This window comes from Miniopterus schreibersii (genome assembly GCF_964146895.1).
Source record: "Miniopterus schreibersii genome assembly, chromosome: 8".
NCBI classification, from domain to species: Eukaryota; Metazoa; Chordata; class Mammalia; order Chiroptera; family Miniopteridae; genus Miniopterus; species Miniopterus schreibersii.
Genome location: NC_138109.1, coordinates 48,968,237 through 48,994,353, shown reverse-complemented (window position 1 = coordinate 48,994,353; position 26,117 = coordinate 48,968,237). Strand labels below are relative to the sequence as shown.

Below are 26,117 nucleotides of genomic sequence, written 5' to 3'. Positions count from 1 at the left end.
GCCAAATATATTGATCTTTTTAGTGGTGTACAATGTCTTTCCTATCAGACAGTAAGCTCCAAAAGGATCTGTCTTGATCACCCCCAGGACTTAACACACTGTGTGGCACAAAATAGGTATCCAGTAAATCTGTCTAAAAAAGTAATATTGATGACTCCCTCTTTCAAAATTTCTCATTCCTGGTTTTTGTGGGTACAATTCTATCCCAGTTTTCCTTTTACTGTTCTGGACCCTTGTTTCTCCTCTCTAGTTGTCACTTTTTCCCTTGCCTCCACATTTCAGAGTTTCTCAGGGTTTTGTTCTTCATTTTCAGCTCTTCTCACTCTTTGTGCAACCCTGGATAACCTAAACCCAAGGTTCCAGTTATTACTTGTGTTGTTGAAGACTCACAAATCTTTACCTCCAGCTTAGACCTAGAGCTTGCATCCCAGACATGTATATTCAACTGAGTCCTGGGCAGCTTCATTTGGATGTATGAGTTAATAGCATAGCCTAAACAAACACATTTCCCCCCCTAAACCTGCTCCTACTTTAGTTTTTCCTATGGTCACCTATGACACTTCCATCTCCCAGTCCCTCAGGCCAGGAACCCTAGACTCTTAATTTACCTACAAATTCTATCAGCTACTCAAATCTTGGAGATTCAATCCCCCAAATATCTGGACATATATTTAGACACAAGGACATTCAGCAAACCAAGCATTCCTAATAGATGAGAGTGGAATAGCCCAAATGCCCCAAATAGAAAAATGGTTAAGTAAATTATATAAGCATCTCTTGGGGTTCTTAAAAACTATTTAATGACATGGAAAATATGAGAGAAATAGGATACCTTATTTCATCAGATTTTTACATACGTAGAAAAAGTGGTGGCTTCTTTCTGGTAGTTGTGTTAATAGTATATAAGTTCCATCCTTGTAGGAGGCTTTGCATCAACTCCTCTGCCTGTGGAATGTTTAATTTTTATTGATTGACTTTAGAGAGAGTAGAAGGGAGGGAGAGACAGAGAGAGAAACATTGATTTGTTTTTCCACTTATTTACGCATTCCTTAGTTGCTTCTTATATGTGCTCTGACTAGGAATCAAACCCATAACCTCGGCGTATCGGGAAGATGCTCTAACCAACTGAGCTACCCGGCCAGGGCCTGTCTGTGAAGTGTTTTTCCCACCCTTTGCCTAACTCCTCAATGCATACTTGGGGTCTCATTTAGCCTGAATATTATTTAGTCAGGAAGGCCTCCCTTTTCTATCTAAAAACCTTAGACATGTACTTCTGGGCATAATGGACATGTTCCCATAGTAACTTACACTTTTCTTTCATGGTACTTATCAGTTTGAATCTATGCATCTGTGTTATTTCTTGAATGTCAGCCTCCCTCCCTGCACTACAGGCTCTGTAAGACTAGGGCCTATGCTTGCTTTGTTTACTACTGTATCTCTAGCACCTAGTGCAGCTTCTGGCATATTTACTGAAAAAATAAATGAATGAACTACATCAGTGGTTTTCTGAGAATGTTTTGAGGCAGTGCCTTATGTGCCATGGTAAGGGACTGAGGGAAATGTCAGCTGTTAACTATTCCCAGGTCCATTTTTTATTTGGGTTAAGTATTGGATTCTAGTATACGATTGTGTCTGTAAAAGGAATACCAGTGCTTCAGAAAATATTGTACAAAACCCAGGATTAGATGATCTTAAGTCTCTCATCTTGAACAGTCTGTGAACCTAGATGAAAATAAGGAAGGCCAGATAGGGATATATTATACCTCAAGAGGGGCCTTCACTAAGGTTGGCAGTGGTTTTTTGCCAAGAGCAAGGAAGCTCCTTTCCCTCTCTTAGATAACTGAAGATCTTAGGGTCTCTTATCCCTTCCTATTCATCTAGGACCTACCCCCTTCTTTACCAGCTGGTCTTTTCCCTCCATCACTTTACGGCTTGCTGCAAATACCCTAGGTCCAGTCACTTGGGGCTACTTGTAATTACCCTCTCATATTCCTACATTCTCTCATTTCCTCAGCTGAGAATGGTCTTTTTTCTCTGATTTGCAAAGTCATGCTATAACTCAAATGTCAACCCTTATAAAAAGCCTTCCTGTTCCCACAATAGTTTATTTATACCTCTATATAGAACTTTCTGCAGTTCAATTTTGGGCAAGTTTATTAACCTCTCTAAGCCTATTTTCTCATCAGAAAAATGTGAATAGTGTCATAGGTTGAGTTCCCCAGGAAGCAGACTCTTACTTGATTAGTGTGCAGATTAGGAAATGCTCTTGGGGTCATCACTGGTGAGAAGGAAGGGAAGAATCGGGCAGAGGGAGAAGCTGAGCTTCGATGCAGTCTTTATGGTATACCTCAGCTGCTGCAGGTTGTTCTGCAACTGAGCTACCCAGCCAGGGCCTGTCTGTGAAGTGTTTTTCCCACCCTTTGCCTAACTCCTCAATGCATATTCATATTTCCAGTGTCATTTAGCCTGAATATTATTTCATCAGGAAGGCCTCCCTTTTCTTTTTGTCTAAAAACCTTATACATGTACTTTGAGCCATCAGAACTGTCCCAAGTTGGGATGCGAAGGCTGGACCTTCCAACAATCCTGAGATAGATACTATTTGTAGCCCTGAGTTGATTAATCATTGGATGTGGCCCTCTTGGAAGGGGGTGATGTTATGCAGTGCCAAAAGGGGGCTGACAGCTGGTGGCTGTGGGCAACACTCTTGGCTGCTGGGCTAATAAGTGCTTCATTCCTGAAGGGGATCTGAGAAGTACATTTCAGTGCCCACCACTAATGGTATCTATCTCAGAACTGTTGCAAGTCTAAACTAGGATAAGGTATAAAAAGTACAAAGCATATTGCCTGACACAGGACTCAAGAAGTTGCTATGGTTATTATAAATAGAACTTGGCTCTATAATCATATAGAGAAGGCAGGGAAGCTTTGTTTTGCTTATTTTTGTTTCTCTAGTGCACTAGGGCCTGGAACCAATTAAGTTCAATAAAGGCCTCTTGATGTATTAATATAAAAATCTACCTGTCATCCTTTGTCTTGAAGCAGATGTCTTGAACTCTCAACCAAAACAAATACAAAAACCCATTTCAACCATTTAATACATTTTTGAGCAAAATAAAAAGAGGCACATATATCTACTTGCCTGAAAAAAAGTTCCAAAGCCATAAAAGACAAAAGCAATGCAGCAGTACTTGACAACTGCAGAAGAGCTTCAGTTAAAACGGCTTCTACCACCGGATTCTACATCTTTGGGATATAATCTTCAAACTACAGCCAGGGAAGGAGATTTAACTCAGCTTTTTCACAGCTCATAAATGGTAAGGTGGTCAATGGAACTAGCAACCCAAAGCACTTACCTCCAACAGTGTGTGTGTGTTGGGCTTTATTTTCCTGCATGCTCAATATAGTTTGTTCTGTTTTAATAGACTATTGAACACTGCTTTGTGCCAGACAGAGGTCTGGGGATATTGCAATGAGCAAAAGTGAGAAGTCCCTGCCTCTAAGGCTCTCTCGCTTGCTTGGTAGCAGGTGACCCACACATAAATTATAAACTCACGAAGAAATACAAGCTGATAAAAGAGCGTGCAACAAGTGTGCTCTTGCGGTCGGCTAAGTCTCAGATGTTGACCTTTGAGAAGGGACCTGAAATGTGCATTGAACATCCACGAGTTAAATCTGGGGGACGTGTTCTTGAGAGGGCACAGCAAGCGCCAAGTCCTGAAGTGGATTGAGCCTGCGTGTTGCAGGAACAGGCGGAAAGCCAGAGGCGAGCGCGAGGGCCGGGCAGTTGGAAACGGGGTCGGCAGAGCATGTATATCGCACCCAGGTATCTCCCCAGCCTGAGACCACACTGCTAAGGGAGCTGGGGTGTCCACGCCTCTCGAGAGGCCACAGGGCAGGATGAACCGGATTTCCCACCGCGGAGCCACCGGGACGCCCTCCCTACGAGGGCAGGGTTAGCTCGGACTCCGCCGGGGATGGACTGGGTCCTGCCCCCCGGCCAGCCCGCGCCCGGGGGCAGGGGCGGACCGCGGGGGCGGGTCTCCGCGGCCCCGGGCCCGCCGGCGCTGCACGGGCTGCAGTTACCAGCAGGCGGTGCCGTGAGCGCGCCTGCAGCCACCGCCGCCCGCCCGTCCCAGCGCCTCGGAGAAAGGAGGGGACCGGAAGGAGCCGCTGGTACTGCGGGAAGTGGCAAGCGCGGGAGGCGGGGACCCACCTGGAAGCGCCGCAGCCCCGCTGTCGAGCTTCCTGTGGCGGCGGCGGCCACCCAAGCTAGTGCTGTGGCGGGGGCGGAGAGCGGCCGCGGCGGCGGCACCTCCCCGAGTGGCCCGCGGAGACCGGCCCCGCCAGAAAGGTGAGCAGGCGCTCAGGGCACGTGGCGAGGGCCAGGCGCGGGGGAGGGAGAATGGGAGAGGAGGAGGGAACCCGGGATACGTTCGGCTCCGGGACCCGGATTTGGAGTAGCGTGCTGGGAGGGGGTGGGCTGGAGGTGGAGGCGGCGGCGACGGCGGCGAAGCCCCCACGTGGGGCCGGGGTGCGCGCGCACGTGTGCGCGGACGAAAGGGGGGCGGGGAGGGCGACGGACGCGCGCTCGCTCGCTCGCGGCCCGCGTGACGGGCACGCCGAGAATCTGCTTGCACGTGACAGGGTGGCCGAAGTGGAGGGATGCTGTGTCTGTAGAATTGGTCATCAGAGGTTTTAGGGTTGTTTGCCACTTTTGCTTTATACTAAGGGAAATAGGATGGGAAATGTAACCCGGATAAGACTTTCTGCTCTTTTTTTTGTTTTACACGTTCTTCAGGCCGTTAATGAAGCACTTTTTAACTGCCGAACTACTGATTTTCCTGTACCGCCATGTTGTTCTAGGGGAAACTCGCGAGATGCGAGTGGGTTTGTATCGCGAGATCTCTCGATTCTCGCGGGACCTTGTTGGCAGAGCAGTTGTCCTGGATGGCGGAGCCTTGGGTTCCGGGGGCCTGGGACCCGCAACTCTTTCTACAAGGCAAGTTGTTAGGGAGGGGCCGGGAGCGAGTGCCTCTTAGTTCTGGGAGACGTGCTGTGTCAGCTTCCTCTAGTCTTGAAGGGAATACATTGACCCCATTGAGGCGAGACGGTCTTCCTCCCCACCCCCCTGCGGGCGCTCCGCCACCTGCAGTGTGCATCCCTCAGCCGGGGCACCCTCTGCCCCGCGCAGTGCTAGTCCCACCCCCGTCCCAACTCACTGCAAGTCTGGAGCCGTGCTCGCGCGGACGTTACGATTCCATTGGATACTGTTACTCTTACTTTCAAAGGTTCTTGTTAGTTTTTCTCCTTGTTGCCATTTTCTGAAGAATTCCAGACCTGTTAATCATTCTGTCGCTTGTTTCTGCTGCGGTACCTTTCTCCACTGGCCATTCTCAGACGCTAAAAACAGAGCGCCTTTCATTTCTTCTCTCTGGGCATCGTTTACTCTTCATCACTTTATCTTACTTTGTATTTACAATAACTTTTGGCAGTATTTGGAGGGAACCTTTATGTCTCTGACAGTGCTCGATGTCAGAGTAAAATTGTTCTTTTAATCTTCTTTGTACGTACGTACCTTTTTACTCATAATTACTGATAAGCTTTTGATTACTGTTACGAGGTTGCCATCTTTGATATTCAGGGATGGCTGTTTTAGGTTACATATTTAAAGTAATAGTGGGATGTTTTAAGTCAAAATTTTAATTGAAAGCAAACTTCTCTTCATAAACTTGGTATCAGAGTTTGAGTTCAGTTTTTCTTAAATGAGTTAGACATCAAATTAATTTTTCTCCTCTAATGTCTCATCAAAGATGAATTACGGTAGACTTTTTTTCATATTCTTAAGCATCCTTTGGATTTATTTAGTATTTTTAGTGGGGAGTTAATTACAAAACTAATCAGATAACTAGGTAATCTGTTCATATGTTTTTTTAAATTACAAATGTGTTATTTGCCTCTACACTTAATACAGAGAAGTGTAGAGAGTAAAGGCTCCCAGTTGCACAACTCCCTGTTGCCTTCCCCAGTCTTAAATCTCTAACCACTCTTAGCGGTAGCTGTGTATTATTTCAGATATTTTTCATGTATTAATTTGCTTTCTTAGAGAAGAGACGGAAGTGGAGGGGTGTTTTAAGATACACCATCAAAACATTAGCAATCAGTACAATTTTTCCGACTCAGTTAAATTTTTTATTTAGTGATATATGCCTGTTGCCTTGACTCATGCATTCTTGCTTTAAAAAAAAGTAAATTTTTTTGTTTGTACAGATTTTTGGGTGGTGTAGTTTTGTGAAAATACCTGGAAAGCATTATTTTTGTGCTAGAGATTTAGTATGCGGGGAGCTTTGTAAAAATAAAGTTCACATAAAATAGGATTTAAAGAAATAAATATTTTATGACTTGGGGTTTATATACTTACATTTAATATTTGTCTTAAACATTTACCCTTATATTCATATGTTTATATTTTATAATGCTTATGTATTCTAAACTATAACCCAAGGATGTGTGTAGGAGTTTTCCAGAAGTTTTAAATATTATTAGCTCAATTAAAGTAATAGTTCTGACCATGAAATGTAGTGAGCTTAACAGGAGTGTGGTTGATATACCAGTAGTTAATATAAATACATGTATTCTCAAAAGTTGCTAAGCAGCATTTTGCAATTGTTGGTTTTTGTATTTTTCCTCTCAAACTTACCAGCAATATTATTTATTAGGCCTGTCACATAAAAAAAAAAGGCTGCTCTTTTTGGGCAGTGTGGTTTTTCTATTGTAGTAATTCAGGTAGGAATATTGGTTATCAGTAATAAAAGTTATATTTGAGAGGTGTGATTTGAGGCAAAAGGAAAAGGCGACATGAAAGTATATAGGTTGATACTGAAATGGAATTGGAGAAGTTGCAGAGCAAAGAGAGAATGGTAGGTTGACAGAGCCATGGTCCAAGAATAGGCAGGCTCACCATGGTTGTTGCAGGGTAGGTTGGGTTGACCAGAATTTGGAATCAGTATTTGAGGTAATTTTTTCCTCTTAAATAATTTTTTAAGACAATTTCCAGTCCTCCCTGAAAATTCCTTAATACCTATCACCTGTCATAAAAAGTCAGCAACTGAGATTGATAATTTAATTGAAATTATATTTAGGTATAGCCCTCTTATTAAATAACATTTATTGAACACATTTTATTATTTTTTAAAGTAGAAAATTGTTGCCCTGGCCCAGTAGCTCAGTTGATTACAATGTCTTCCCAGTATGCCAATATTTCTGGTTCTGGTTCCATCAGTCAGGGCACATACAAGAATCAACCAGTGAATGCATAAATAAGTGGAACAACAAATCGATGTTTCTTTCCCTCTCCCCCTTCCTCTTTCTCTAAAAATTAATCAATGAATAAAAAATAAAACTAGGAAATTGTGAAAATTACAATGGATTCAAAGGTCACAAATATAATGACCTTTGCAAAGGTATCTACAAAGTTTTGCTTGGTAATTGGGCCTTTGGTAGTTCTGTGCATCTGATCATCACAATAACATATGTTCCTTATGCTAACAACTTTGTTTTATTAACTGCTTTTGGTAGTGGATCTTGGGAATTGCCAGTCTTTTTTTTTAAAAAATATATCGGTTTCAGAGAGAGGAAGGGAGAGGGGGAGAGAGATAGAAACATCAATGACCAGGGAGTCATTGATTGGCTGCCTCCTGCAGGCCCTCAACTGGGGATCCAGCCTGAAACCTGGGCATATTCCCCGACCGGGAGTTGAACCATGATCTCCTGGATGCTAGATTGATGCTCAACCTCTGAGCCACGCCCGGTCGGGCAAGGGAATTGCCAGTCTTTTACAGACTGGTACAAACTAAATTAAGGTATTGGGAAGAAATATACTGAGAAAATCCAAGGAAGAAATGTGTCTTACATGATTTGAGTGTGCTTGAGTAAAACTTAACGAAGAAATTTTATTTTCCTTTTTGTTATTACTGTCATAGAAGTGATCTTTGACAGCTAATGAACTTCAGTTATCAGAAAATTAATAACTCAATGTAATACTGATTTGTCCTCACTTGGGTTTTTGTAAGATCTGACACAATGCTAATTTCCACAGACCTTTAACTTTGTAAATATGTTACCTATTATATTAAGAATATAAATTGTATTTCTTACCTCTGCTTGAATTAGTGTCCAAGAGAGATTATAGTAAATTACTTGACCAGAAACTTCAATAAAAGTACCTTGCAGCCCTGTCCAGTGTGGCTCAGTTGGATGAGCATCATCCTTTGCACCAAAAGATTGCTGGTTTGATTCTCTGTCAGGGCACATGCCCAGGTTGTAGGTTTGGTCCCAGTTGGGGTGTTTATGGAGGCAACGGGTTGATCTTTCTCTCTCTTTATCTTTCTCTCTCTTTATCCCTTTCTCTCTCTACAATCAATCAACAAATTTTTATTTTAAAAAGACGTTGCAGGTGCTTTTAAAAAAATCTCTGATTTCATATGAAAATTTAGTCTGGATTTAACTGCAAACAATATTTGTTGATTTTTATAGTAGTATTTAATATAGATGTGGTACACACTGGTGTAAATTTCTGTATACTCTGATAAACACTGTAATTATACTTTAAAAAACAGTATTAGTAAATATGTCCCAAAGTCTTAAGCCTTGACTTCTAAAACCATGGAATATGGACTTTGCTATTTTATTTGAACTTGTCCTCACCTTTCTGGGTTTTTTTTCTTTTAGCTGTTCTTTCTCATTTATGTAGGTAATTTTTGTCTGGTCAGAGACAAGTGAGTTGAGTAACTTTCCCTGAGGAGACTTAAACTATGTATTCAGTTACTTTATTATCTTAATCATTTTTTGGAATTCCAGTATACTGGTTAGTTAGTAATTCAAGGACATTTTTGGAGCTAGTGATGCCAGCTAATTGAAACATCAGGGATCTTGAGACTTCAAAATAACTGTAACCAAGTATAATAATCCTATGGTCTTTATTCAGAAACTACTAATTATAGTAAGTAATTAAATTTTGCAGCCCTAACAGGGTTGGTTATCTGATTTTTTTAGCTCACAGATTATCCACAGAATTGGCCATTGGAGTTAGGCACACTGACAAGATGAAATGTCTGTCATCTTATTTCAAGGGAGAAGGAAGAAGAGCTATTAAAAAGAAGATGGAACTGTAGAAGTTAATAGTGTTGTAAGGCCATTACCTGGAGACATACAGTCTTATAATCATTAACTTCTGAATGGATTCCTATATTGTAGAGATGTGTATAGTATGTGGTGTGTCACAGTGCTGACCTCAATCATAAACTTTTATTCCATGTACTGTGTTTAAGGAAATAAGAAATTGGTGTCTTTTAAAAAGATTGTTATAAGAGTAAACATTTTCAAAGCTTTGTTAATGTGTTTCAGTTTTCTAGAAAATTCACTTACAGAACTCATCTGATGATACCAAATAAAAATGGTGCTATTGTGTATGGAATTTCCTTTGTTTAATTTTATTGCCTTTAGCTACTTATTTATTTCCTTATTTAATATTTCAAAGGATTACTTTCCAAATAAGGGTCTATTACATTTAATATTGGATATAAGTAGTAATCAGTTGTCTAAATACTATAGGACATTTGTTGATGAAGGAATTTTCAAAGCAGATAATTAGAATTAGTAACTGTCCTGTCTGCATTATTCAGTTATATAGTTTTGAACCCTGATATTGAGTCTGTATCCTCAGCACACTGAGTGTCCTGAGATGAGAAATGTTTCATATTGTAGTGGATTTTCTTTGTTTTTTTTGCTTGCCTTTTTAGTCTCTTAATATGTGTTAATTTAGACCTTATAATTCCTTCAGTAGTAGAATGATGGTAGAGAGTATTTGATTTAGGTATAAGGGGTGTGTGTGTTTTAATGATTTTAATGGGTGATTTGAGAATTTTAAATCTTGGGAATTAATATAACTATATTAACATTTTGATAGGTTTCTTCCATTATTTTAAATATATATGTTTTACATACTTATAGATCAAACATATTTAATTTCATGTCCAGCTTTTTAACCTAATGTTAGGAAACATTTTCCCTTTGAGTCTTCATAATTATCATATGAAGGGCTGTATGATGTTCCATATGTAGATGTATCATTTCCCCTAACTTTTTGCAATAACATGCATGTTTCCTATATATTGTATTACTGTCTAGCATGTTGCCAGAAATGATTTTTAGGTGCATTTTAAAGGCTCTTACAACGGATTGTGGTAATATTTATAAAAAGTATCCATTTATGTTTATATTGAAGTGGCTGTTGCTCTATACCTCAACATTGAATATTTTTTTTTATAAGAACTTAGTAGGGTGTAACTCATACCACTCTTTTTCTGAGATTACTACTAAGGTGAAACATTACTTTATGCTTAATAGATGTATTTATTTTGTGAATTTTTAAGATAAACAATTTTAAAATTAATGTAAACAAGTCTTTTGACCTAATTTTGTACTACTAATCTTATGAAATTCCTCCTCCTCCAGAAATGTAATAAATAAACAATACTGATTTAATATTGTTTCTTTAGTTTTTCTAAATTAGATTTAAATAAATTTAAGTTTTTAACTTCATCTGGTATTGGTGTGAAGTGAGAATGTAAATGTTTTCCTCCAAATTGGTAATTGTCTTAACTCTATTAAATAATCCTTTATGTTCTTACTGCTTTATGTTTCATTTTTACATTTTAAATGTTTATATTTGATACTGTTTATTTTTATCTTAAACTTTAAAAAATATTAATACTGTTTTTTAGATGATTCTTTGACATGTTTAATATAACTTGCCCTGATCTCTTTTTATTGTTTGCTTTCTGATTGATTTTTAAGAGCACTTTATAAATTGAGGATAATAAAGCTCATTCTGTACAAAACAATGCTTTAGAATTTCTTTTCTTGTCAGCCACAATTTGAAATATTCTTCCCCATGCCCCAGAATTTAGTAGGGTTCGGTGAAGCAGGTTCTCCTTGAACAGGCAAAACGCTGTGAAGTTACTTATGAGTGCAGTTCTAGAGGCTATAAAGGGAAAAACTACTTTGGAAGACTTCGTAGAATTAGAGAAATAAACTTCTAAGATCAGCAATTTAGGATGTGTGTTTCCTGTATTAAATACAGTAATATACAAGTAGACATCTAATATATTTAATACAAAGTGGTAATTGGTAGCTCTAGGACTCAAGTTATGCAGTGACAATATCTTTCTTCAGCTGTTAAGAACAACATGGGAATGTGGTGCATTTACTGAAATTTAATAATGAATAAGAATTCCAGGGCATCCATGCCAAGAAGGGCATTTTTAATATTGAAAGTTCTTATTGTTTATGAAGGTATGGTGTGTTTTTTCTTTATGAAATAATTATTTAAGATCTTAATCATTCTGAAAAGTGACATATTTGTATTTATTTACATTTTAAAACTGTGGTGGCTCCAAAGTTATTTTAACATTTTCTGCTGTTTATAGATTAGTGTGATTGCATTAATGCTAGGAAGAAAAACCAGATTAACTTGGAGTGTGAAACCATAGTAAATATTTGAAAAGATGTGTGTCTTGTGCTAGGGGATCGCATAAAGAGAATTGCAGATGAAGAACTTGATGTGGCGAAATTTCCGTCTACCTTGGCTTGGGATGAGATTTAAAGGGATTGGAACATAATTTATACCTTTTATTTCTACTGGAATTCAGATACCCCATAAAGGGATGAGTGAATTTGTGAAATGGCACTGAAATGGTCCAGGAAATAGCAGTTGCTAATTGTATTCTGGCACTAATTTTACCCTCTTTACTAGTTTTTTATTTTTTGTTTTAATTGGTTAGAAGTTTACGGAAACAGATTTGCAGTTTGTGTGCACTTTTCGTTAGAACATAGATTAATGTGCTTCAGAAATAAAGTGAAATAGTGCTTTATTTGGCTTGACTGTATTATAGAGGGAGATACCAAGATTTTTTCCTCCTGAAAAAGGTGTGTCTGTGAGATTTATCTACGGATAGCTTTTGAGGAACTCTGTAGTACTTCTCTACATTAACACTCTACTTCCCATCCAAACCTGTAATTCTTAATCTTAAACTGTCTCCAGTGAATATAATTTTTTAATGTTTTCGCGGTAATATCTTTTATTTCCTGAGGGAGAAATTTCCTTTTTCCCCTAACCCTACTTTTTAAAAAATGTAAATATGATTAAAGTATAATACACACAGAAAGTTCCCATAAGTGTACAGTTCAGTGAAATTTTCACAATGTGAACACACTTGTAAGAACAGAACATTATACAAACCCCAGAAACTGTCTTGTGCCCTATTCTGGTGATTAAAACTTTCCTTTCCCCCATGGGAAACCACTATATTGATGTCTGGTACCATAGGATAATTTTGTGTGCTTTTGAACTTTAATTTCCTTTGTAAACTTTATTGCACCTTTATCCTGTTTTGATATGAGTAACCTGAGAAATCCTAGAACACAATCTAATTTATACCTGGAGATTTTAGCACTTTGATTTTAGCACTTTTTGTCATGGCATTCAGTTTTTAAGTACCCCCAGAAGGGGTTGGTCATCAAAGAAAAGCCTTTGCTTTCAGATTGTGTGGTAGACCTGTTTGTGTTTTAATGTTATTTGGGCAAACTGTGTACTTTTATTTGCTGTCATTGATGGCCGGTCTACAACAGCACCTCAGCGTTTATTTTATTTTTCCACTTAAATTTTTTGTTTTGAATACTTTAGTACAGCATTCCTGACCAGCTAATGGCTTTTTGGACTTTTATCCTATGACTTGGCAGCTTTCTTTTCATTCTTTGAATTCCTTTCAAGCAGTGATTCATTCCCATTCTAATTTTTATGACAGACACCCTTTGGTATCCTGTATTGTTTCTTAGAGTGTTGTGAGTGCCCCATTCCCTAAGAAAAAAAATCCCAGTTTAAGCTTAAGCCATTTATTTTATATTTATGAGCAGTACAGAATTGTGGTATGCAGATTATAAAATCAAATTGTAGACTACTAAAAAGTTGAGAATCAGCTAAGAGCCTTACTTAGTATTTCCTTTCTGGCTGGCTTCAAGTTGTAAGTGCAACTTTCTTATCAGAAATCCTCCTTTTGTATTTTCTTTTCTATGCCTCCCATTTTACCTTCTTAATTTTAAAGAAGGGCACAGTGGAAGATTTATTACTATGTTCATGCATGTAATTTTTCTTTCAGATAATCCCATGGTTAGCCTGGAGGATAACTTAATTTTCTTTATAAATAAATTTTAGTTACTCTCAGTTGTTAATTTAGGGCCAGAATATTATAAATGTCCTGTAGCTGTTGAAATTAGCTATTTTGTTAATAATTTAAGATTAACACATACCTACATTTCAGACTAGTGATCTTGTATTTTCTGAGCTTTTGTGGAAATTAAATGTTAGGCAAAGTTTTTTACTTATTTCTTTAAAGAGATTTATTTTGGGGCCTAGAGATTATTTATTTACTTAAAATATATCTTTTTTCTTTTTTTCTTCTACTAATTTCAGAGAGAGGAAGGGGGAGAGAGAGACAGAAACATCAAGATGAGAGTCATTGACTTCTGCCTCCTGCACACCCCCTATGTGCCGGAATGGGGAATAATGGTCCATGCTCAACCGCTGAGCCTTGCCTGCTGGGCTTGCCTGGAGATTTTAAATGTCTGACTTTGGGGGAACATCGTGTTATAGGAGAACATTATCTCATGAAGAATGAAGTACAGAGTAATTGGCTTAGGTAACGGTTATAGAGTTACCACTAAATTTGAACAAATGCTGTTCTTACTTGGCTAATGAGTCAGGACATTTTCCAGTTGGATCTGAGCCACATATATAGGTAGGTACTTTTTTTTGAAAATTTCACCATGGAAATTCTGATTCATTTATAACTATAAGGCAGTGGTTCTCAAACTTTAGCATGCATCATAATCACTTGGAAGGTTTGTTGTTTTTTTAAAAATAATGGATGGCTGGGCCCCACCCCTAGAGTTTCAGATACTGTAGTTATGAGACCATACTTTGAGAACCAATACTAGGGTATAGTCAGGGCTCCTACACTTAAAGAAACATAAACACTTCACAAGTGGTTTTGATATACATCCTAGCTGAGAACCTTTGAGCAGTACTCAAAATATGGGCCATGGCCTGTGTTGCTTGGTTGGTTGGGCATTGTCCCATGAACCAAAAGGTTGCTGGTTGGATTCCTGGTCGAGGTGGGTCCTGAGGTTGTGGACTTGATTCCCAGTAGGAGGTGTGCAGGAGGCAGCCAATGGATGTCTCGAGCTCACATCAATGTTTCACTCTCTCCCTCTTCCTCTCTCAAAATCACTTTTTAAAATCTTAAAAAAAGGGTGTGTGTGCTGGGAATAGTGGCATAACATTACTTGGGAACTTGTTACAAATACAAATTCTCTCCAACTCTGGGATGGAACCCAGAGATCTATGTTTTATACTAGCCCTCCAGCCCTAGCCGGTTTTGCTCAGTGGTTAGAACGTTGGCCTGCCGGTTGAAGGGTCCTGGGTTCTATTTTGGTCAAGGGCGCGTACCTTGGTTCCAGGCTCGTTCCTACATCACGAGTGCGGGAGGCAACCAATCCATGTGTCTTCCTCACATCGATATTTCTACCCCCCTCTGAAAAGCAGTGGAAAAAATATCCTCGGGTGAGGATAAAAAAATAAAATAAACTAGCCCTCCAAGTAATTCGGATGTGTGCCGAAGTCTGAGAACCGTCCTTGTACCTTAAAAGTGCCCTTCCTTGGTACCTCTGTGGGCACTTATAGAAATGCAAATTTAAGGCCCCATCCAGATCTTCCCAAATAACAGAATCTTATTTTAACTAGTTTCCCAGGCAGTTTGTATATTGAAGATTGTGAAGGACTGCTCTAGATAATTTTTAAAATTACTAGAAAAGTAATACTAATAAATCAAAATTTACTGAAAATTTTCTGTGTGAGACATACATAGAAATACTGTATTCATTATCATTTAGTTTTCACAACAACCTTGTAAAGATGGTTATTGTTACCCTCATTTGGCAAATGAGCAAGTTGAAGCAGAGAGGTTAAGTATCTTGCTCAGTGTTATACAGGTGCTAAATTCTGGGTTTGGGATATGAACCTAAGCATTCGGACTGTTTTTGGAGTTTGAGGTGTTATCATGGCCATTTTTGTATATTATTTGTGTCTTGTCTTGCTCAGCACCATGTTAAATATTCAATTTTAATGAAAAAAAAATTTTTTTAAGCCTCACCCCAGGATATTTTTTCGATTGTTTTTCAGAGAAAGGGGAGGGAGAGGGGAGAAAGAGAAACAAACATCAATGTGAGAGACACATCGATTGGTTGTCTCCTGATAAGCCCCGACCTGGCTGGGGATCAAGCCTGCAACCGAGGTACTTGCCCTTGACCAGAGTCAAACCCACGACCCTTCAGCCCTCGGGCTGACGTTCTAACCACCGAGCCAAACCAGCTAGGGCTTTAAAAAATTTTTTGTATCACATTTTACAATTTTCTTCCAGATCCTATATTCAAGGACTGTTTTAGACATAAAAACAGAACTGGAAGTAGCTATGATTTGAATACTTTGAGCTTTAAAAACAGAAGTCTTTTAGATTTATTCATCGTGCTATTTATCCAAACCCTTATGTTCCCCTTATATATCTTGTTTTTATTTTATTTTACTTTATTTTTAAATTTATCTTTATTGTTGAAAGTATTGCAGATGTCTCCTTTTTTTCTCCATTGACCCCCCCCATACATCGTTTGTTTTTTGTTTGTTTTTTTGCGTGTAATTTTAGTAAGACATTTGTTGTTTTTTATTTATTGATTTTAGAGAGAGGAAGGGAGACAGAGAGACACATTGATCGGTTGCTTTCCTCACGTGCCTGGGCGGGATTGAACCTGAAACCTGGGTGTGTGCCCTGACTAAAATCTAACCCTACACCTTTTGGAGTGTGGGATGACCTCCAGCCAACTGAACTACACTGGCCAGGGCAAGACATTTCTTATAGTGTGTTAGATAAGGTTTTGCACAGTGGTATCAAATAAACAAACTGCATTTGTTTATTAAAGAGGACTATAATATAATTCAGTACCTGGATGCCCCAAAATGCTAAAATTACTTGAATTGGAGTTCAGTTCAAGTAAGATGTGCAGATTTGCAGAACAATAGATCTAAATGCTGGTGTTAATTTCAAGGTAGTAGTGTAAGGGAGGAGCATTCTTGTCACCGTATTAATTACAGAATTTTGAGGGTGGATTTCTGAGCCATATTCTTTTTGAGTGTATAATTCAGTGATTTTTAGTAAATTTACAGTGTTGTGTAACTGTCCCCACAGTCCAGTTTTAGAACATTTTCATCATTCCAAAAAGATTTCTTTTGCCTATTTTAAGCTATTCTCACTTCAGCCTATTGTAGGTTTTAAAAAAAATCAGCCGGTGCATTTAGAAGTTCTTCAGTATACTACCATGCTATAGCTTAGTAGTAGAAACCTATTTATAAATCTAATTCATAAACCTTTTTTATTTTACCTATAAGAAACTGAAAATGTATATTGTTCTAGCTCTTTATTTCTGTCCATTTAGATCAACTTACCTGATTTGTAGGCTTTAAAGTGATACGAATGGTGGTGTTTAGGCCTAGGAGACATTCTTTCATTCACTTAATTGGCTACTCACAATCTAATGTATGAAGAGAAAATGAGAAAATAATTGAGAGAAACTTGCTAATTATAGTTCCTTGTGATACTGACCACTGTAGAGTTCTTGTCTGTTTGGTGGTTGCTTGGTTTCTGGAAAACTACTGTAAGTATTTCTGTTGTCTTGATCTGAATAACTCAGAATGACTTTTTTAAAAAAAAATTGTTGACAGTATTACAGATGTCCCTCACCCCCCCCCCACGTTGCCCCTCTCCACCCAGCCCGAATGACTTTTTTTAAAAAGCCTTTTCTTCACATGGTGTGTTTTAAGAATTTTGAGGATGAATAGCACGGTTATGCTGAATTAGAAAGTGGGGCTTCCTGACTTTATGTTTCTCTAACCATGGGTTTTTATTGTATATAAGACTCTTTTAACAAAATAATACCTTTTTTAAAAAAAAAAAAATCTTTATAGATTTCAGAGAGAGGAAGGAAGAGGGAAAGAGAGAGAGAGAAACATCGATGATGAGAGAGTTGTTGATCGACTGCCTCCAGCACACCCCCGAGTGGGGATCCAGCCTGGGCATGTGCCCTGACCTGGAATGGAACCATGATCTCCTGGATCCTAGGTCAGTGCTCAACTGCTGAGCCACACCTGCCCGGGCACAAAATAATATCTTAAGAATATGTTTGGCATAATGTGATACCATTTTGGTTTTAATTAGTGGATTAGTTAATACAAAAAGTCATGTGTCAGTAAGAATGGGGGGAGGCTAGAACTCTGAATGAGTTCGAGTTTGCAAAAAATGCTTAAGGACAGCAGAAAGGTCTAGTTTTAGCCAAATTCAAATCAAGATCAGTAAGAAAGAAAGAGACCCATTCATTGGGAAGGTAATATTAAAATAGGACTGCTCACATCCTATTTTACTTCTCTATGATTTTCATAGTGGATGGAGGACAACCCTGTTTAAAGAGGAGATTTTCTTCCATGATAAGTTAACGTGATAAAGAATGTCTAGTTTCATGAAATAAATTTAGATCTGTAGTTCTTATGAGTTACTTAGAGCAATGACCCTTCATTGTTTTGGGTATAGTGGAGACCATTTATAATTTTTGGCAAAATAATATTGAGTAATTAAAGTAAAAAACTTGTCTTTAAGTTAAACTTACACATTTCATTCTTTTAATAATCTAGCAAGTTTAATATAAACTAAGAATTTTATTTTCCTGGTTAGGGGTGGGAGGTGACACTTTGATATATTTTAGTTAATTCTAGTTGAACAGATTAAATCTTCCTTAAACTACCCTTCCCAGGTAAAATGCTTCTGTACTTATTTTCTTTTTCTGTAATAATCTTCTGATATACTTGAATGGCTTGCTCTCTCAATTTTCAGGTTCAGTTGTTACCTGTTCTAAAGAGGTTTTCCCTAGTGAAGGTGTTTTCAAGGGGCATCATTTACATAGACTTGTGTGTGAATGTGCTCACTTGTGTGACCCGCATTATGCCATCTAAAATAGTACCTCCTCCTTTCACTCTCCCCAGTGTATTTTTCTTTATAGTAATTATCATACCTGATACTTATTTTTTGTCTCTTATTCAAATATTAAAGTTGAAAGTCTGTTTTGTTAATTGATTTGGTTCTCAGAGCTTGGAATGATGCCTTGTTCATGCTGGATCTCTCATTATTTGTTCAGTGAATGAGTTTACACTGTCAAGTACTTGAAACAAGGTTGGGCAGTAGGACAATGCACTTTGAATGTTAGCTATTAGTATATCTACTATTACTGCTGCTTAACTTAATTGCAACCCTTATATTTATACATTCAATATACCAGACCTTATTTTATTGTTTAGCACTTCATATGCCTTATAGAGTAAATGTGGAATTTTAGCAAGCAGGACTTTCCTAAATACTTAAAACTCCTTTAAAGCTAATAAATGAAACTCGTAAATATAGTGAGTCACAATTTCTCTTTAAACATTCCAAATTTTGCTTATTAACCAATCCAAATACTCTCATAGCTTTGCACTTAAAGTCACAAATCTAAAAGTCAGTTACTATCTTATATTTTAAAAATATTTTTATTGATTTCAGAGAGAGTAAGGGGGAGAGAGAAAGAGAAACATCAATGAGAGAAACATTGATCGGCTGCCTCCTGCACTGGATATTGAGCCTGCAACCTGGGCATGTGCCCTGACCGGGAATTGAACCTTCGACCTCCTGGTGCATGGATGAACTGAGCCACCACCTGGGCTCAGTTACTATCTTAAATTTAGAATCATGAGGCTGTCAGATTCTGTAATGTTAAAATTCTCTTAAATATTACAAGAACTTCAAAAAAATATGTATAGTTTTAAACTTAACATAGAAATATTAATATCATGGACTTGATATACTTAATTTCAGTAAGTTTTTTTTTAATCCTCACCCAAGGATATTTTTTCCATTGACTTTCAGAGAGTGTGGAAGGGAGGGAAGAAGGGGAGGAAGAGAGAGAGAAACAGAGAGAAACATCAATGTGAGAGAGACACATCAGTTGGTTACCTCCCACACTGGGACCAGGAGAGAATTGAACCTGCAACCCAGGTACGTGCTCTTGACTGACCAGAATCAAACCTGAGCCCCTTCAGTGTGCAGGCTGACTGAGCAGCACTGGCCAACACTGACCTGGGCTTATAAGATTTTGATGGTGCTATCGGAGGGGTATCTTGGAAAGAGATACAAAAAGATAAAGGACTTGACTGATAAGTGTTTGAAATTAAAACCAGAAGTTAGACTTTGATAAGGCTGTCAGCTTAAAACTTTCTTTTAGTAGGGAAGCTTGATGACACATTGTTTTTTTCCTGAAGTCCTGTGTTCCTCAGTAAATAATTTTTTTATACTGTGAGAAATTGTGCCACACCCTTAAAACAATGGAATGAAGAGGCTTTTGGCAATAATTCCTGAGGGATATGTTTAGTCTGAAGTTCTTATAATCAAGTATTTGGCATTTGGCACCTGTGTGTTTTTCTGATAGATGTTGCTACCTCAATGTCACATTACTCTGGTTTTTCAAATAAAAATTTCCTTAGGTAAATTAAAGTACCTTAGTCAGAATCAGTATTTTTAACCATTTTGCAACCTTGAGCAGAATCTCAAAATGCCTTATTAGAGTTTCTAGCAAGTGTCTCTTAACCCTTTATTGATTTCTGTTATATAGGGTGGGGCAAAAGTAGGTTTATAGTTGTTCTTATGGAAAATAATACAATAATAAATAATACAAGAATAAACTGTATTTTGTGTACTCACAATTGTAAACCTACTTTTGCCTCACCCTGTATTTATACCATCTTCAGGTTTGATTTTTTTTTAATGTGCAGGAATTAATAAAAAATATGAGACCCTCCCCATCCACATACCTCTAGTCATACTTTCTTCGAAAGGAAGTTTTTTTTAATCAAAATATTAGATTAAACTTTTTCATTTAAAAAGTTGACTAGGTTTATTAGAAAAAAACTAAATGCAGTAAGTAGGTTAGCACAAGGCACATGTTCACAACTGAGCTTGAATAAGGCTACGCCCTGCCTTCTTTCAGCAATCATGTGGTCAACAGTGTTCTTTTCGTGGTCTATTTAGTGCCACTTTGGCATTTTGTGTTTTTTGGGGGGTGAGGTTTTGCTGTTTAAAATGACCCTAAAGTGTAGTGCTCCAGTGCTGTGTAGTGTTTCTAAGTGCAATAAGGTTGTGATGTATCTTATGGAGAACATGTGTATTAGGTAAGTTTTATTCAAGTATGAGTCATAGTCCTGTTGGCAATGAGTTCAGTGTTAATAAATCAATATATATTAACAAAGGTGTCTTTAAACAGAAACACATAAAACAAAATTATGTATTGATTGGCTGATGAAAGTGACTAGAGGCTTGCAGGAACTTAACCCTGCATTTCCCTTAGGAGAAATGGTTCTGTATGGGCTAATTCAGAGTTTGTGGCAACTTAATAGAACATAAGTACTGCAAATAACAAGATTCAACTATATGAGGTTTTTATGGTAGTTACAAGTTTTTGAAATACTGAAACTACCTTGGGAACTCCTTAACCTTCACTATCGATTCTTAGAGGTGGTGGAACATCCACTTAGAGGTGGATTATTAGTGTGCTAGTGAAAGTTTTTTGTCCTCCTAGAGGAAATGAAAGTAAAAATACAAGAACTTAAAGGGATTGCTATAGATTTGATAAGATTCAAGGTCTTTGCATTTTGATATTCAGCCCTTGACACTGATGTAAAAAAGTATTTCTAATGGGAGGACTCTGTCCTGAGAGAGGAATGCTAAAATGTCCTAACTCATGATGAATCTTTACCTTGGTTTGCCCCCTCTTGATTATATTATTTGTTCTTGAGACTTTTTTCCTAGTCTTAATTGTCATTCTTGATTGTTGTGTTGACCAAAACCATTGAGAATTTTTAGGACATATGGAACATGGCTTTTAGAAAGTGTGGAATAATCCTTTATAACCTGTGACTGGCTTTTAACGAAACTGACATTAAACAACACCCTTAAAGATAAAAATCACTGAACAAAATTGATGGAAATTTAGCCTTTTCTCTAAATTTTACTAATTGACAAATTCATAACTATTCTAAATACAGCATTGTGGAATTTGAATTTAAAATTATAATTGTAAGAATCGTAATTATTTGTAAGCATTTAAAAAATGCTATATGCAGTTCGGCAGCTATGAAAAATAGCTTTAGTGAGGAAAACTGCACATTGATCAAAGGAAAACATTTATAAATATTGAAGATAATAGAGGGATCTTTACATCAGACATTTCACATAGGCCTTGCTGAATTATAAATATTTAAGTTGCAAATGTCCATAAAGATAAATGGTTGTGCAGAGCTGAGATCATGTCTTAAGGATAGTAAGTGCATAGTACAAAACGTGCTTAATTAATATATCTTGAAATGAATCAGCCTTGCTAGTCCAGGAATTATTTTTGAGCTAGTGAGGAATAACCAAGCTAGTTTGGACTTATGAATGATGTATAGATGCTTTCTCATCTCATTTCCTGTAAGTCATCAGTCAACTAGGGGAATTTTTTTGTCTTATGAAATTGAAAAGTTCAGGTTGTTTATCTGACTTCAGATAAAACTAACTCAGAGTGTTTAAATGATGTTCTTTTAGGGCTGTTTCCTTCTGTTACTTGGCCACTGAGAGTTTCAGCCTTATTTTTTGCTACACTAGAGAGAATTCTAATTGTCTGTTAGGCTGCTTCATTAGCCATATAACAAATCTCACGGAGGTACTACGATTGGTGCTACTTGCAACATATGCGTGTTTGTTTGAACACTGTTCATTTTACAGCAATGGAGTGAAATGTCAAAAGCTGTCGTGTAGGAGGTACTTTGACTAAGAATACTTTAAAGGTATCCATTAGCTTTCCAAGTTCAAAAACTATACTGCATTAGAAGAGGGGGGAAAGCCTCAGTATAATTCTCCAAATTTTCTTTTAATACAATGGCTGTTTCTGTTTCCTCAAACTTGGCAGTAAAAAAACTTGACCTAGAAATTTGCAAGATACTTGTTCCCTTTTGGGTCTTTTGACCTTTCCCCTAACTATGAAGTCATTACAGTTCTGTATTTTAACTGCAAGTAGGCTCCTTACAAAGAGAGGGTAAAATCAGAGTATTTTTCCCTTTCCAGAGGTGAAAGCTAAAGGTGCTCTGTAATGTAGCTGACTCAGCCAGACTCAAGGAGTCCAGTGGTTTGTAAACAAACAGTTAACTGTTCTTAACTGTATATTAAAAAAGTGTGTTTATTTCTGTAGTAGAAGCTCTGGCCTATTGAAAAAAATGAAAGAAACCTAGGAATGTAGGGATAGACGATATTTGAAAACCATGGAAATACATAAAGTTCAGTCTTTGAAAAATTCTGTAAACATAGCAATCAAAGGTGATTTGTCTATATGGTATAAACACTGCCACAGCATAAATTTGAAAGGCATCTGAGTATAATAGGGAAAAAAGTTTTAAGTTCCAACCCAAACTAAACCACTTACTAGTTATGTGACTTCGATCAATTGACTTCTGACGCTAATTCCTCATCTGTGAAATGGGGAAAAAGCCTTCGTACCACATAGAATTTTCCTGTGAATTAAATGAAAGAATTTAAGTACCCCCAATACATAATGTATAATCAATAGATGTATATAATATTGATTGTTAACATTTACTGAATATGTCCAACACGCAGGGCACTATACTTTATGCATGTCATCTCATTTAAAACTCTCAGAAAAACTATAGAGGTGGGTATTATTTCCATTTTACAAAGGAGAAAACTGAGGCTTAAAAATTACTTTATCCAATACACAGCAAAATAAGTGGCAGAATAAAGAGTCTTAACCACTCTTCTGATATTATGTGCTTTACAGCAACAAAGAACTTTATCATACCTTCATAGTAATCTCAAAAGGTAGACAGGGTAGGCCTCATCTCCTTAGATTCACTTCTTTTATGTTTTTACTTTATTCAGTACTCCTTTCATCCACTAATGTGAAATGGAATTGTTAAATAATATTTAGAAATGACAGCCTGATAGGTCTTTGTCTTTTTAATATTTAGTCTTGTATATATCATAATATCAGTATTACTGCAACCTCAGTGGTTCCAAGTTATTGTATTTAATTAAAAATTAAAAAAAATTTATACACCAGTTCAGTATAATTTTCAAAAAAAAATTTGTGATTAGTGTGGGGTTGGCAACTTTTAATTTTGTTAAAAAATGAGTAGAAAATTTACAGAAACTTCATTTCACATTAAAGAGAGGAGTGACATAAATTCAGAATAAAGGAATTCTTTAAATTTAGTAAATCTACCTTTACGGAAAATGAAGTATATTTTTTGTATTTTACTCACCTCACTGATTTTTGGGACCCAATAGGCTAAACACAGAGTTTGATTATGTTATTCTTTTAAGGTTTTTGTCCCATCTCTCTGATGGTTTTTGTCAGTTTCTTGAATTTTGTCTTTTTTCTTACCCTGGGACATGGATATTGGCTTCGTCAGAGTTTCTGTCCAAAAATATCTTCTATTCACTCTTGCGTTGGTTGAATTAATTTGCTTTCACAACTGAAGCTGTGATTCATATATTAGGCATCTGTGGACCATTCATGTTTTGAGAATTAGCCTGAAATGGGGCCAATACAATCTTTTGCTAAAGGTTTTATTCTCTTAGATTTTTCTTTGAACTGATATTTGGGCATTCGTTTATATACTACTCACCTATGTAACCTAAGTCAGAGAAAGCAAGTTAAATGATGTTCCTCACCCTTGTGCTGTGACATTATTAAAGTGCACATTATGTACCAAAAAAAATATGAATGATTTGGCATGTGTATGGGTGGGTGATTTGGATGATCACGGAAAAGAAAATTTAAAAGTTTATTCTTAGGGTTTTGAACAATAGGGTATTTTATAGTGTTATTTATTTAGATAAGTAATTCAGATGGAGGAACCAGGTTTTGGTATTGGGGCTGAAGAGAAGAGGGTGTATTCAGTTTTGAACAAGTAGAATATGAGGTTTTTGTAGCATCCAGCAGGCAGTTGGATCTATGGAACTGAAGCTCTGAGGGGAAATGTAGAAGCTGACGTAGATTTAGGAGCGCTCAGCATTTGAAGTCATTGTGCAAGGATAAAAGGAGGCAGTAACAGAATAGGGACTATGGCAACCCTGAGGAGTACTTCGTGAGCAAAGGGGAGAGTAGTTTAAGAAATTTTGAACCTTCCTTTCTGCAGGAACCGCCATCTGCCAGTAATTAGCCAAAGTGACCAACACAAAGGGAAAGAGGAGAGGCACCCGCTATATGTTCTCTAGACCTTTTAGAAAACATGGAGTTGTTCCTTTGGCCACATACATGCGCATCTATAAGAAAGGCGATATTGTAGACATCAAGGGAATGGGCACTGTTCAAAAAGGAATGCCCCACAAATGTTACCATGGCAGAACTGGAAGAGTCTACAGTGTCACCCAGCATGCAGTGGGCATTGTTGTGAACAAACAAGTTAAGAGCAAGATTCTTGCCAAGAGAATTAATGTATGTATTGAGCATATTAAGCACTCTAAGAGCCGAGATAGCTTCCTGAAACATGTGAAGGAAAATGATCAGAAAAAGAAGGAAGCCAAAGAGAAAGGTACCTGGGTTCAACTGAAGCATCAGCCTGCTCCACCCAGGGAAGCACACTTTGTGAGAACCAATGGAAAGGAGCCTGAGCTGCTGGAACCCATTCCCTATGAATTCATGGCATGATAAGTATTAAAAAAGAAAAACCACAAAAAAACTCTGTACTGATGAAAATGTTTCTCTTAATTGGGTAGAAGTGTGCTATCCCTTCCCCCCTGCAAAATAAAGAACACTGTGTGTCCTAAAAAAAGAAAAATTTTGATCTTATTTATTTTTCTCTTAAAGCCCCACATACAGCGTATTAGCGAATTCTGTTGGGCCTGCCTTCAATTTCTGTGTTGGAGTAGATAATTTCTTACCACTTCCACTGATACTGCACTATTATTTCTCTTATAGCAATAACAGCCTCTGAAACCACCCTCCATGTTTCTACTCTTGCTATCTACAGTCTGTACTGTACATAGCTGTCTGGATGGATGATCCTTTTAAATAAATGTTAGATCATGTTACTACCTTGATCAGAATTTGCCAATGGCTTTCATCTCAGAAAAATCCAAAGTCCTTACTGTGGCTTACCAGGCCCTACATAAGGTCATTAGAGACTTTCTTGCTGACCATGCCATCATTTTTCATTATCTTATCCTGCTTTATTTTTTGTAGCACTTCATCTGTTGAATTATTTACTCAAAATATAAGCTCTGTAGAAGCAGGAACTTTTCTTTACATTCTCAGTGCCAGGACCACAGTTGGTCCCAGTTAATATTTGTTGAATGACTGAAAACGAGTGACAATATTGGATGTTGTCACTTTTTTGCTTCAACTTTTATTTATTCTTGTATTCCCTTTGATCATATTTATTATTGTACTCTTGTTTTCTTCCCATTATACTCTTGAGTTCACATTTTACACAGTACCCAGAATGATCTTTTAAAAATATATATCATTTTTAAGGCCTGTGCTTAATGAGAATGTTTTGTTTTGCTGTTAAAATCTAATTACATACTCTTTAGAATTTTCTAAGATAGTCATTTGGATCCTGTAAATGTGACTTTTGATATAATAGTTAATAAAGTTATATTGAAACAAAAAATGTATATCAGATTGTGTCATTCCTCTCTTTAAAATTCTTTAATAAACAATCCAAATTAAGTTTAAATTTAAAAAGCAAATAAAAACAAAACAAAGATCAAATTCCTGCTATAATTTACAAAGCCCTTCATAGCCTGGCAGCTGTCTGCTTTCAGGCTTATTTCATGATGTTTTCTCCCTTGCCTACTAGGGTCCAGCCTCATTGA

The 26,117-nt window shown here is 37.4% G+C and overlaps 1 protein-coding gene and 1 pseudogene across 9 annotated transcripts in view; both read left to right on the top strand.

Annotated features, from left to right (window-relative positions):
- Positions 1–4,172: 4,172 nt before the first annotated feature.
- Positions 4,173–26,117, top strand: part of ZZZ3 (zinc finger ZZ-type containing 3) — an 87,549-nt gene continuing 65,604 nt past the window's right edge. For 3 of the 8 annotated variants that reach the window (XM_081143608.1, XM_081143611.1, XM_081143604.1), the window contains exon 1: positions 4,912–5,002. The gene's annotated coding sequence lies outside the window, so the exon portion shown is untranslated. Of the gene's footprint in view, positions 4,355–4,911; positions 5,003–26,117 lie in introns of those variants that run through there. The other 5 variants (XM_081143610.1, XM_081143607.1, XM_081143606.1 and 2 more) reach the window with 4 other exon arrangements.
- On the top strand, positions 4,406–25,017 carry LOC308560946 (large ribosomal subunit protein eL21 pseudogene; annotated as a pseudogene). Its single transcript has 3 exons — positions 4,406–4,695; positions 4,802–4,965; positions 24,461–25,017. The product of its transcript is annotated as a large ribosomal subunit protein eL21 pseudogene (transcript).